The sequence below is a fragment of the Lepidothrix coronata genome, unplaced genomic scaffold (genome assembly GCF_001604755.1).
Source record: "Lepidothrix coronata isolate B3197 unplaced genomic scaffold, Lepidothrix_coronata-1.0 Scaffold269, whole genome shotgun sequence".
Lineage (NCBI taxonomy): Eukaryota > Metazoa > Chordata > Aves > Passeriformes > Pipridae > Lepidothrix > Lepidothrix coronata.
Window position 1 is genome coordinate 685,098 of NW_016690449.1, and position 9,805 is coordinate 694,902.

Genomic DNA, 9,805 nt, shown 5'->3' on the forward strand with positions numbered 1-9,805 from the left:
TCTCTCTTTCTTTCTCTCTTTCTCTCTCTCTCTCTTTCTTTTCTGTTCTTGGAGGGCTTTGGTCTGGTACACTTCACAAACTGAAACCCTTCTACAAAAGGGAGGCACAGGTTCAGTGAGAGTCCCACAGCATCATCCTCTGCCCCTCCAAAACCACAACTGGTTAAAAACCTTTCCCTTGCTGGCCTTGCCACAGATTCATTGTGTACCTTTAGGACAAGTTATTTATTGTCTTTGCATCTTCTCTTACATAAAATGCCTGTGGCAGGGAACAGAAAATGCTGGGGCGTTTTCCACCTCAGACTGTTGCAAAACATCCCTTTGCTGCAGGAGCACAAATGCCTTCTCTGCTCCCTAACCCAGAGGTGGCAGGTAACTGATGCAACATGAAATGCTGCATTTCCAAATCAAAAAGCCAACCTCTGGATGAGAGTCCTCAAGGATGAATGTTTTCCCTTCTTCTATTATACTCTCCAGGAGGTGTTTTTCCTGTTAGTGATGTCTATAAAGGACTTGTTTTGTATAACAGGGTGCAGATTGCATCCCAGATCGAGGGGGTGAGTTTATTCAGTTTAGTTTGTGAACGGGGAAAGGCACCATCAGCCCCTGATGGGCATCCCTGTGGTGGTGTGAGGGTTTGGAGGGACAGGGGCAGGAGCCCTCCTGGGGCCACCAGCCCTTTGAGAAGCGCAGGGCTGCTCAGAGAGAGCCCTCACCCTGCAAGATGCAGCAGAAAAGGATGGAGTAAAGCAACAAGGAGGAATGTGATAAAACACTCCCTCTGTGCTGGGGGCAGAGCAGTGTGAGAAGCCCTGAAAGCACCAGATCCAAAAAAAGCAGCTGTGGGTGAAGGCAGGGAGACCAGAGACCACCCCCTGCCACGAGAAGATCTTTAGGAAGGTTTGGTGAGATGCCTGGGATCAGCTATTCCTTAAAATCAAGGGAAAAGCCTCTCCTGCCCTGTTCTGGCTGTCCTGGGCTGAGCCTGGAGCCTGGCCGGGTGTTCTGGCCAGAGCAACCTCCACCCCCAGAGCCAGGAGGCAAGAGCTGGGCTGTTATAACAGCAACAGTTCTTTATTCACAGGCTGGAGCAAGAAGGAATCTGCAATCAGGGGGAGAGAGGCTGGGGGGGGAGCAAAACACAACTGATCTTGTAAAAGAGACCCTACCGAACATGAAGGCCCTGCCACAAGCCTTTTATTTATCAGTCTGCAGCCAGGAGAGGAGAATGCAATAAGTGCGTGGCACACAGGGAACCAGGGGTAGGAGGGTCTCTTCCAATAAAAAAGAATGGGCCTGAACAAAGAGAAAGGTTCTGCTAAACTGATGGTGGCAGATGGCATCAGCCCCACCGTGTTCCCCTTCAATTGCGGGAAAATATAGTAAAGCAATTTAATGAAAACGCTTAAATAAGCAAACAGTGCAGTTAATTGAACCCATATGCATTAGGAAGGAAATCTGAAGTATACTGATTCATTAAGTTTTATATAACTGTAAACCCCCAGAACCTAAGACAGAGTAAGAAGCCATGATGAAGTGCCAACTAGAAGGGGACCTTCTACCCAGCTTCGCCTCGGTCTGTTTTGTTATGACAAGAACAAGTGGTTTTAACAAGTACACCATAAATCAGGAGTGTGCACTCCAGCCTGGAGTCTTCCAGGTACCAAACTGAGCTGCAAACTCACATTCCTTTTCCTCTGGTAGACTTTTTTTATTTTCCAAGACAGAAATAACTGGAACTTGGATGCTGCCATCTGCAAAGAAAACAAGCAGTGAAGAGCTGGTTTGAGATCCTTACTAATTCTTTTTTTTTTAATTCGAGTAAACTCGGTGTTGTACCTGGATGACACTCCCTGAGACACTTTTAACTGAAGGCCACATGTCCCTCACACCTGGCTTTGACTGGCAAACTAAACTCCTCTCTTTGGCACTGAGCACAACTCTCCAGCTGTGACTTTTGGGTAGAGCTGGCACAGACAGAAAGCTGGGACTGAAAAGGCAACTGCTGTACCCACAGCTTAAAAACCATCCAGAAATAAATTCCTGAGGAGAAAACAGCCCTGGCACCACTGAAGCAAGTTCAAAAGTCACCTTTGATTACAAGAAGGGCAGAACTTCAGGAGATCAGGAAACCTTTGGGAATGCTTGGTTCAGGATTTGCCTTGTGTGAGTTGGGTCTGGAGGTGCCAGCTTTGGTTCCTGCTTTTGCTTAACTCTCCTTGGCTCATGAAACAAGATCCATTCAGTTTTCAGAGAAATCTGTTTAGCTGCAAATAAAAGCCAACACGTGATGATGAATTGATCCCAAGGCACAACTCAGAGCTGGGCTTTGAGGTTTCTGGTGATGCTGATTCAAAGGGCTGTTGCAGTGACAGGATAAGACCTTCATCCTCAGAAACTTGGGTCTGAAATGAAGGTCACCTACAGCCCCCACAGAGAAGGGTCTAAGGCTACTTGGAAGGGCTTCTCAGAGCATCCAGGCTGGTTCAGGAAGTCCTCATAACTTGTGAAGACACTGAAGCCTTTCCCATTCATATTCACCTGCTGTCCAACTCAACAGATGGGGGATGTAACAGAAGAAAAAGCTACAAAATTAAGTTTTCATTCATAAAGGTGGACCAGGGAGGCTAAATCATTGCACAGTGCACTTCTTGCTGCTCAGGACTTAAAAAAACCCACCCAACCACCTGAAAACAAGCACAAAGAAAACAGGCATCTTTAACGAACACACAAAACATTACGGAAAAATATTGATTAAAAAAACCCGAATAAAAATAAAGGCACAATAGTCATCTAGGTGGGGTCTTCATAGAGACTTAGAAATATGCTGGTTTCTTGGTCTCTCCCCAGGAGGTGTCATGGGGGTCCCAAGGGATGGGGAGTGACGGGGGGTGACCTGACCCTGCCACCCAGAGCACTTTGGCCGTGCTGTGAAATAGGTGCAGCCACTGTCTGAAGGGAAAAGTTGTGTTGGTAAGGTGACTACAGCAGCCCCTGCTTGAATTTCCTGGATGTCAGGCACAGTTAATGTCAGGGAGACAGAGGGAGAGCTCAAGTGTTGGCCCCAGTTCAACAAGGCACTTAAGCACAAGCTTAACTGTAAGTAGGTACTTAAGTCCCTCCTTATATAGCAGAACATATGTTAACGCCTCGCTGAAGCCCGGGCTAAGTGCATGCTCAAAGTTAAGCGTCTGCTTAAGAGCTTTGTTGAATCAGGGCTGTTGTTTACTTCCAACAATTGATGTCTCCTGGAATATCCACAGTTCTGGTTGCAAACCTCACCCATCTGTTTTCTCTTAACATTATTAATAGAGTCGTTCTTCAAAAAACACACGGTGACAGGATCCCTGGAAATCTGGGATTTCTGTGCTCTCCTGAGCGAGGGACCAACAAGCCATGAGCGTTTCCACAGAGATCCCTCACGCTCCCCCTTTTCCCATTTTACTCTGGGGAGTTTAAGTGAAAGCAACGCTGTTACAAAACAGTGTGGGAGTCACCCACAACACAAATAATCTGAATTCAGCTTGATTACCAAAAAAAAAAAGCCTTCCCATTTTTAAGAACCGCAGAGAGGGCTGGAATATAAACTTGTAAATGACGAATTGTTTATGTAAATGTGTGTCAGGTTGGTATATATACATGTAAATGACATAAATAAAAATTAGTCCTATAAATAGAATATCTGTGTCAGGAAATCTTGAGCTGTGGGAGGTTATCAGAACAGGGCTTAACTCCACCATCAGGTTGCAGGAGGGACATCTTAGAGAAATGAAGGTAATTCACAATTTGGGTTCTTTACAATGATTCCCACTCCCAAGGTGATTAGCCCCATAGAAATAATGCTCCTTGTTAAAATTCACCGTGGTGAGCCTAGAAAAACACTATTGGGGTGCTCCCAGGTCTGCCAGGACAGATGAGGCACAGAGCAACGTTTAAAATTTATTTACTTTTGCCTGGTTGTTGGGCATCCCTCCTGTGCTTTCTTCCCTTTGGGAACAAGGCTGTTTGTTCTATTGCTCCAGGCAGGTACCAGCATCTCCATGGAGGTCCCAGGGAGGATCTGGGGACCCACCAAGGCCCCACAGTGTCCCCAGAGTGGTGAGTGACCATCCCAGCCACAATTTCACTGCCTCCAGCCCTCCTGGCCCTGCCGGGCGGTTTCCCAGCGATGCTGGAGACTGAGACCACAATAGAAGGAAATCACTAAAGCTGAATTGCTCCAAGTAAGTCCTCAGCAGGGTTTGACTGGTAAATATTTAACAAGGAAAACTCCCTATCCTCTCCTGGTACATATTAAACTAATACATTTATTTTAACAAGGGAAACGGTTTCCCCCAGCTCCCGCTCAATTTGAGCCCCTGACTTGTACAAAAGCCTGGGTAAGGTTGGCTTCCTGGGGCTCAGTAATTCACTGGGGCTAAACGAGAGATGGCTCCGAGCCACAAACTCGGAGTCTGGAGGTGACAGGACCTCCCCAAGGTTGGGGAGAGTTTGGTACTGGGGTTTCCATTTCCATCTGCCTCCAAACTGGTCCAACACCCACCTCAGGACATCCCAGGTTCTGAGCACTTCAGCCATCCCGTGGAGCAGGGTTGACTCTGTCCCATCACAGTTTCCATGTGTTGGAAGCAGTTCACATGCCAAGTCCTCCCCAGAGCCTTTGCAAAGCTCCAGCTCCAGGAGCACCCATCCCACACTTCCTCCATCCCCAGTCCTTTTGCTGCCTGTCCCCGTGCTCAGGTGGAGCTGGGTGCCATGGGCAAGGGCATGATGCTGGGAGGGCAAGCAGCTCCCATCCCTTCTGCCCAGGCTGGTGATGCTGAGGGTTTATTCCCCCTCAGCTCTGCTCTTTGCTCCATTCCACAGACCAGAGGGGGACTGACAACACCCCAAGAGCAAAAGCGTTTCACTACTGATACTTCCAGTACTCCAGGAAGCCCTGCTGAGCCATCTCCTCATGCTTTCTGGCCTGAATGGGGCACACTCACATCTGTAACCCCACACATGGGGGATTGGTTCTCCACAAGACCTTCCCATACAACCTGGGGCTCTGTCCCTCTGCTGGAACTGGCTCTGTGCCCCGAGCAGGATGGTGGCTGCCAGGCGAACGCTGCCTCTGCAAAACATGCCCTGAACAGCTCATGGGGCATGTCACTGGTGCCAGGGCTCACCCACGGGCACCCAAACTGCACAGCTGCTTTCCCTGCCATGGCATTGCTGTTCCTGGGGGCCACAGAGATGGTCCCACCCTCTGTGGGCAGTGGGAGCTCTGATACCTGCCATCCCAGCTGGGAGAGCCCAGCGCTGCCCTTGTGGGCTGCAGGCAGGCTCTGAGGCTGCTGGAGTCTCTCTCACTCCCTCACTAATATTTTTCAGGCTTTCCCTCAAGGAAATAAAAATCTCTGAAAGCAACTCCCAGCTTTGCATCTTTGCTCCGAGCCATCCCCTGACTCCAGCACTTCCATTCTGACTCACGGGCAGAGGGCAGGTTTGAACAACTGTGGCTGCCTCTGCCAAGGCAATTATGACTCCTGGCACCACGGCCCAAAAGCCTCTGGGAAACTTTCCCTGCTCCACTTACCCCACTCGCGGTGTGTGTGATGATGTGTGACATTCCCAGGAGAGGTGCAGGCACGGCTCTCATGGTGGGAAATGGAAGATGCAAGTCCTTGATGCACTGGGAAGAGCTCCCTGGTACCGTAAACCCTCTTTTGCTCACAGTCCCTGGATCAGAGGCTGCCTTGGCACCTCCCTGTGTGCCCACAATTATGCAGTGCTGGGAGATCCGTTCAGGCGAGGCCACCAGCGTGGAAACATCCAACAAAACCTGCCGTGGCCTGAGCATCTGACATTTTTTGTCCTACCACTGTGATCTGACATCATGTTTATCCTTCATCACCACCAAAACCTAACCTGTGAAGCATCTCTCCAAGTATTCCTTCCCCAGGTATTCCAGTCTGCCTTCAGTTCTTCACAATATTTAGTAAACTCCCCTCTTGAAAAGAAAGGGCTGAGCAGAAACAAGGAACGTTCACTTCCCCCTCACAAGCAAGCAGAAGGTCCATCCCTGTCCCAACCTTCACCTGTCCCATCCCACAGCAGCCAGTGAGGTCTCTCCCACCACCAGTAGGAAAATCAGCAGGAAAATCCTTTCCATTCTGTTTTTCTGGGACTGTGATTCCAGCAAGTCTCACAACAGCTTGGCAGTACAGTAAATAAGAAACAGATTTCCAAATGTTTTGGTTTACCATTTTTTTCTTTTTGTAGCATCTAAGCCCAGGGGGTGAGGACCTGACTCCACAAAGTCTCTGTCCTGCACCCACAGGCAGGCACCCAGCATGGGCTGAGCCTGGCAGGGGAGTATCCTGGTGGGGAGCATTCCCTGTGGAGCAGCAGCTTGTCAAGCCAGGGGAACTGCACACAATCTGTTCAGAAGTGCCCAATTTCAGTGTAAAATGGAAAATTGGACAGAAAAGCAGGCCCTGGAGTGCATCCCATGCTGAGGGTGGTAAGCCATGAAACATTCACTGCCATGGCTCCTGTGCTGGTTTGAGGTGCTGAGTTGTTGCCTCTCACAGTTGTCCCCAGCTGCATTTTCCCCTCGTGGTGTCTCTTGCCTGTGAGCATTAATGACAAGTCTGAAAGCTCTGGGGCTGATTCTCTTCCCACATCAGTTTCAGTCCAGAATAACTTCAGTCCAGAATAATTTCCTCAGCTGGAACTCACCCTGGTGCACGGGCGTGCAAGAAGAGCAGGAACTGAAGGATCCAGGTAAGGATCCCTATTATAACAGAAAACCCACTTTCAGGACTTTTCTTAATCTCTTTCTAACTGGACTCTCCACTCCTTAAACTCAGGGAAGTTCCCACCGAGTTCAAACCCTCCCCTACAATGTTCCTTGCTGCTGGCACAGGCAGAGGGGATGGCTCTGGGTAATGTGACTTCTATGTGTCAGAGCATGCTGCTACCTATGAGTGCCATATCAAACACAGCATCACCTAAAGATCACCTCTCGTGCAGGGTGAAGCTGGGCTCCACCCAGCTGCATAATTTTGAAATGAACTTTGAGCCCTTTTTTAAGGAAAATCCCTGTAGGATTGGGCTATCTTGCAGAATAAAGGCTGTTCTCCCTGCCTGATTCACCCAGGTGATGACTAAGCTCACAAAGCATTCCTCAGCCTGTGTGTTACTCACAGATCTTTCATCCAACACTTTCTCCTGGCACAGGAAAATAATGTACTGCAGAAAATAATGATTGCAGCGGGAAACCCCCTCTCTATCCACTTCTCCCTGTCGTGCAACCACATTGTTCAGGGTCTGCAGCCTTGGAGAAACACATCACAGCACCTCAAGGGAGCCCTCTGGCAAAGATCAGTCTCTGGTCTGCATATAAAACCTTATCTTCACAAATTAATTTTTCTCTTTTAAATACAACATTTCACACATTGCAGATTTGGGTGCAGAATACATCAGAGTTGGGTAATGAGGTCAGGTTAGTCCTAGCCTGGTTTCAGCCAGAACCAGAGTGGCAGCAGTAGGTGATCCAGCCTCTAACATCAACATGCCTTTAAGTATCCCCATCATCTGCTGGGCAAGGCTGACTTGCAAAGCAGGCAGATGAAGTGTGTGCTTATGCATCTTGTAACACTGGCACTCTGATGCCATGGTACACGGTAATCCCAGGGATCACAGAGGTAATATTTGGAGTGGAGAACTTCAAAGCAGTGTCTAGATGCTGCAGGAACTGATGCTGGCATGGATTTAGTTCCCAACCATAATTTTCTCTACTATTTTCTTTGCTACTACAGAGCTTGTTTCAAACTCAGCTGGCAAAGCAGAGCAAAAACACATCAGAGGCAGCCAGTGACATGGCTAGACAGGATGATTCTTCCTCCCTGTGCATGTGGGAGCTGGACACACTGGGATGGAGGACCTGGAGTTTGTCCCCCTCCAACCTAGGCTCACAGGCACTTCCCAGGCTGTTACCCCCTGTGCAGACACCTCCCAACCTGCCAGACCCCCACAGCAGGATCACAGCTCTGTGTGGAAGTGCTGCAGTGTGGAAGGCACAGGCTGGAAAACAAAAATGACACAGGCAGCTTCCATGAGCAGGCCAGTGGTGTCCAAAATCCAGCCATGGACACGTGCATTCAGTGCATGATCACACACCAGCAGACAGACAAGGAAGTTATGGTGGGCAGAGGTTTATACTAAACAAAGTCCTGTTGGATTATAAGACAAAATCAGCATCACCCTGGTGAGTAACTTAGGAAGTAATTAAGAGCAGTTTTATAGGCGCAAGATCCCGCTGTGCCATGGACCAGTAAAACTGTGTCTGAGTCTTCTGATGGACACATGCAGGGCTCTGTGTAACACACAGGCCAGGCTCAGGCTGCAGGTGTGCCAGTGCCTGCTCATCCCACCTCCCTGATGGCCTGAGGGAGCTCAGGGCACTTCACATGGGATCCAATCCACCCATGGCACGTTGGGGAATGGCTCCTCCTGCTCTGGAGCTGTCACACAGTGTACCAACCAAAACTAAAGGGCCATGGTCCCAAAAAGCTGGACCAAAAAGCTTTGTGAAGCTGAGCTGTGAGACAGCAGTGGAGGAGCAGTGCTGAGAGGCTGGAGAAGCTCCACTTCCCTACGATCTGGTCACCCAACACCTCCAGGCTGGGCAGCCAGAAATGGGGGCAACCAGGAACAGCCGGGTGTTTCCCCAGATCTAGGCTTTGTGTTTTAGCAGTTCAGCCTCGGCAGAATGGGCAGGAAGCTGATTCCAAGATGACAAAAGGGAACCCAACAGTGGGACCCACCAAGCCATTGGGTCCTCGCTCCCCAGAACCCTCAGCCAGTGCTTGGCTGACCCAGCACCAGGGGCTTGGGATGCAGTTCATGTTCCCAGACCAAGGCAACATTTTAACCGTGCCAGTTAGAGCCATTAATAGTTGTCTTCACAAACCCTCCCAAGCTTCCAACGCTATGTAAACAGAAGTGAATTAAAATTATTTTTTTCCATCACTGTTTGAAATGTGTGATGCTTTTTCTAAACGGCCCCATAAGCAAAAGAGATGGGGGGGGGTCTGAAATGGTTCCCTGGCCTCCAGCCAGGTCCCAGAGAGTGCTTTGTATCTCACTTCAAGACGGTCAGAGCAGGGGTTTAAGAGGCTTTGAACACAAACAGCGTTAGGTTGGTTAAGTCCTGCTTTGACCGGTGGCGAGCGACGGAGACATAAACAGATTTCATTTGAACCGGGCTTAATGTAGCTGGGTTTACAGAGGCCCAGCTGATTTCCACATACATCAGGAGTGGTGTATATTTAGGGTGGCAGCGTGGCCCAGTAGGGAGGGCAGCCAACAGTGTGGGTGCCCCGGCGCCGGCGCTGACCCCCCGTGCACCTCCCAGCCATCCCCTCCTCTCCTTTATCTGCAGCATGGAAAGAGCTGACCTACTTCACAGAGCAAACCTGGAATCAATTAATGTCTAGCCTGCATTTAGGAGAGGCAAAACACTATATAAACATTATGTAACATTTAGCTTCTGAGGAAAAGCCATCGCCTGACAAAAGGGGCCTCTCCTTTCTATTTTATGAAGCCCAGTTCACACTAGTGCAGCCCTCCTGACTTTTTTGGCCTGGTCCTAATCTACACCAGCCCAAATTGCAGGAGAATCCAACTCACAAAGTACATTAACATCCCTCATTAATAACCAGGAGCCTCTTTGCTGAGAACCCCACTCGATATTTGGCTGCTCTGTGAGTCTCCCCAGGACAGAGCTGAGGGTCAGCATCACACTGTGAGCTGG